The sequence below is a fragment of the Ailuropoda melanoleuca genome, unplaced genomic scaffold (assembly GCF_002007445.2).
Source record: "Ailuropoda melanoleuca isolate Jingjing unplaced genomic scaffold, ASM200744v2 unplaced-scaffold75143, whole genome shotgun sequence".
Taxonomy (NCBI): Eukaryota; Metazoa; Chordata; class Mammalia; order Carnivora; family Ursidae; genus Ailuropoda; species Ailuropoda melanoleuca.
The window spans coordinates 16,615-21,221 of NW_023250663.1; the positions used below are offsets into that span (position 1 = coordinate 16,615).

At 44.9% G+C, this 4,607-nt stretch overlaps 1 non-coding gene across 1 annotated transcript; it reads right to left on the reverse strand.

The window, feature by feature from the left end:
• Positions 1 to 528: 528 nt before the first annotated feature.
• On the reverse strand, positions 529 to 685 carry LOC117800709. Its single transcript, XR_004623153.1, has one exon. It is a non-coding gene; the product is annotated as a U1 spliceosomal RNA (small nuclear RNA).
• Positions 686 to 4,607: the final 3,922 nt, after the last annotated feature.

A 4,607-nucleotide genomic window follows, 5' to 3' on the forward strand; every position in this document is an offset into this window, starting at 1 on the left:
AAAATAATGCAAAGCTTTCTTTAGGCAGTTGTGGTTTATATTAAGTACCAATAAAGAAATAATAATGTTCAGAGAATGAAAAGAAAAAATATGAAACAGAACATAGAAAAAACTATTTTAAAAAATACATGAGCAGGGCACCTGGGTGGTGTCGTTGCTTAAGAGTCCAACTCTTGGTTTCAGCTCAGGTCATGATCTCAGGATCCTAAGCAGGCTTCATGCCCAGCGTGGAGCTGGACACAGGGCTTGATCTCACGACCCTGAGATCGTGACTCTGAGATCATGACCTGAGCTGAAATCAAGAGTCAGACACTCAACCAACTGAGTCACTCAGGTGCCCCAGATTGTGACAAAATAATCTAATTGTATTATAAGTTAACAAAACAACTTCACTAATGCAGGAAAATGGCGTTGATCTAAGTAACTTTGGAAATGAGTAGTCTGTAAGATTAAAGTCGAAAGAAACTATACACAGCACCATACTCTAATTGATAATATTAACTTCCATTGGGGGTTAATTTTTTTCCTCAGGGGAGAACACGAACAGTCCCCCACCACCACAAATTATGCAGTTGAGTTTGCCACATTTGGGGAAATCACTGGGGTCGGCACCTCCTGAGTACAACGGACAAAAACCTGGGAAAACCATTTTGTGATCATGGTATCTCCCCTGCCAGGCAAGTATGGGGGGATTAATTTTTGATACTGCTATACTTATATACTAGAATCAATGCACTGGAATTGAAGTAAATGGACGGTGTGTATGTGGGGAGAGCCAGTTTTCTCACTGTTGAAATGGGAGTTTACAAATAAGCAAGGGGAGGAGGCTAGAAAGATCCATGTGGCAATGGATTAGAGCTGGAGAGAGTATGAACTTACATTCAGCTTAATGAATAAAGATAGTTACATATAGAAATATTTATAGCTATATGTATATACACTGATTGGTATACATACATACACTTAATCTGTCAGCTGAGTAATGACATCCCAGTATCAAAAAGTACATCTAGCATTCAGATCTTGGATCTTAATACTACTCTCCAATAAAAGGAACCAGTGTGCCTTGCAGAAACAGCTGAATCTAGAACTGGGGCAGGAAATATCCAAGATGAACCTGGCCTATCTTTCAGTGCCAGAAAATAAGAAGTACTAAAAACAAACAAAAAATCACAATGATGAAGGTATATCAAAGGGACACAGGAGCCAATTAAAAGAGCTCCCAATGACCAAAGCTGGTATAATTTAAGCAACAACATAAAATAGTATTGGATTATAACCCAAAATATAAAATAAATATCCATGACCCAAATGGATATAAAAAAAAAATGACTGAGTAAATAAGAAGATGGTGGAGAGGAAACAAACTTCCTGGGTAGAAGAATTCCAAATAATTTATGTAGATACTCTGCCTTCATGGAAGTGAAGCATAAATCCCTACTCTTTAAGCATGAGCTCTGTACAGTGACTTCTTTCCAAAGACTATAGTATGGAAAGAGGGGTGATGAGAAGAAGAAACTTACAATGGAGAAACCTGACAAACACAACTTCAGCCAGGTGATCAAGGTTGCTAGAAAAGTATTTTTTAAAAAGATTTATTTATTGGTGTTTGGGGGAGAGACAGAAAGAGAGGTGGGGGAGGGGAAGAGGGAGAGAAACTCAAGTGACTCCCCGCTTGAGTGTGAAGCCTGAGGCGAAACTCCATCCCACAACCCATGAGATCATGACCTGAGCCGAAATCACAAGTTGGAGGCTCAACAAACTGAGCCACCCAGGCACCCCTAGAAAGTATTTTTAATATAAAGTAATGAAAAAGGTAATTTCTCTCTGTGGTTTTGCTCCCCAAAGCCTACAAGCTCAATCTAATCATAAGAAAAACACCAGACAAATCCCAATTGAGGAATATTCTACATAATATCTGGCCAGTACTCCTCAAAACTGTCACAGTTATCAAAAAATGGAAAGTCTGAGAAACCATTACATCCAAGAAGAGACTAAGGAGACACGATGCTTAAATGTAATGTGCGGTGGATAGGGTCCTGGAACAGAAGTATATTAGGTAAAAACTAAGAAAATCTGAATAAGTATGGACTTTAATTAATAATATGTATCAGGGGCGCCTGGGTGGCACAGCGGTTAAGCGTCTGCCTTCGGCTCAGGGTGTGATCCCGGCGTTATGGGATCGAGCCCCACATCAGGCTCTTCTGCTATGAGCCTGCTTCTTCCTCTCCCACTCCCCCTGCTTGTATTCCCTCTCTCCCTGGCTGTCTCTCTCTTTGTCGAATAAATAAAATCTAAAAATAATAATAATAACGTATCAAATAAGCTGATACCCCAAAAGGACCCACCCCCAGGGTGGAGGATGTGGCGTAGTCCATACACAGAATTTCACCTTACATCCTACTTGCCTAATACAGAGGGAATCCCAAGCCTTAAAATTAAAGGTTGTCCTCAACTGAGAATACAGCAAATGATCCCCCAAATACTCCATATGGCAGAGGCAAATGGAAATCTTCTCTGGAGAAATGTGACTCCATCCCAACTAGAGGTATTGCTACAAATAACTGTTAAAGTATGTGTAGAGGCCGCTTTTAGGCAACAAATAGAATGAGCAATGGAAACTTGATCAAGGCAAAAGGGCCCAGAGTGACCACTTGGCCGAATACAGACAGGCCTATTAGGTGATACTTTGAGGTGAAGTATCCACAGGCCCTAACTGACCAGTAGGCTACTTATAACCAGGCACAGTTAGCAAAAAAGGGAAAATTCCATACTCCCCATACCTCTCCACCTTGGCCCTTCACAAACAGCCTTACCCACTGCCTCCTTGCAGACAGTCTCTCTTTTGCTGTCCTGCCCCCCTGCTCCCTTGCAGTGTGTCCAATAAATTTCTATCACCTTTGTTCTGCCTCAGGTGAATCCTTTCACCACCTGAGCCACTGGCTTCCACCTGACTGAGTTGCCCTACATTTGGGGGCCCCCATCTGATGAGAAGAGACATCACATTATGGTGACCAAAATAACCATGCACACGAACAAAGGACCAAGGGCAAACACAAGCAGGAAAACCTACCAGAAGAGATACATGCAAAATTTCAGTTAACAGAATGAGTCGACGCAGACTATTAAACTACTATGCCACAATGTTTAAAATGATTTAAAAAAAAAAAAAAAAAGGAAATCCCACTTCTACTCAGTGTAGTATAACAGAGGCCAATTTACTCTCCTGCCTGAATAACCAAAGACTACAAATAAATGGAACAACGTCAAGACACTAGACGTCAGGTTGCAAAGGGCAGCAACCCTGAAAGACGGCCAACGGAAAAGGTATTCTCCACAACTGTCCCAGCTTGTTTCCCTGCAAGTTATCAGGTGTCCTCGGCAGAGGCTGGTGGACTCTCTCAGTTGAGGAGATGGAAGGAGTGTTGTGAAAAATGAAGTGGCTAAAGTAGAGAGATAAGTTAGAAGATCTGCGGGGATATAAAATAAAATTTATTTTAAAAAGTATTAGTGTTGGTTCATTAATTATAACAAAAGTACCATGCAATGTAAGATGTTAATAGGGAAAGCTGGGTGTAGGGTATATGGGAATTCTCTACTTTCTTCATAAGTTTTCTGTAAATAATAAAGTTTATTGAAAGCACCCAGCGGACCCACGGACCTGTCTCTGGCTTCGGCAGAGTTAGGACGGCGCTGACCCAGAGACGCCCCTTCTTCCTGCCTCCCACCAGCCTCTAACCTCTCCTCCAGGCGCATCTCCGGAACCATCTTCTCTGCGACCCTCTGGCCCCACGAGCAGCCCGCAAAGCATCTTGGGCTTCCTCCTCGTCGCCCGGGACCACGAGTTCCCGGGTTCACCCGAAGGACTCCACCGCCTGCTCACCAGCACCCGCGGGCGTCGCACCCACCTCTCTCGGGGCTTCCACGGGGCGGCGGCGACCAGAGAGCTCGTGAGGGAGTGAGTCACACCCCACAGCCCCACAGCCCCGGACCCGCCCCAGACACTGAGCAGAGCCGAACCAGACCCCGTGGGCCTATGGGCCTGGTGCCGCCGACTTCCGGAAGACGACTTCCGGCGCGAGCACGTGACACTCACCAGGAAGATGCCCAGCGCTTGACTCACCGTTGCGGCCTGCGCCGCTGAGTTCTCCTCCAGAGGCCCACCTTCCAGCTGGGCTAGGAGCCCCGGAGCCCAGCAGCCTTGGAGGGGGGCCCCGCTGGCTTCTCCCCCCGGAGCCAGGGCTTCCGCCTGAGCCTCTCCCTGCCCGCACTGGGCAGCTCTTCGACCACTCTGCACCCTCTCTCGAGCGGTGGGCCAAATGGAAACAATGAAGCGTTTTGCAGTGGTAAAATAAAAACACACATATATAACTTCTCCCCCTCTGGGTGGAGATCCACACACTGCCACCCCCACCCACCATTAGCGCACTATTGGAGAGGGGTCATTCCTCTTAAGAAACCGCTACAAATTCAATCAAAACTTTACATTAAAAAAAAATTAAAGAAATGACTGAAGCAAGGAGAGCAAAGAGATAGCAGAAGGCTAGAGAGCTAGGAAGAAGGTCCTTTCGGCTGTTGAAAGAACTCGAGCTTTACCTAAGAGAGTG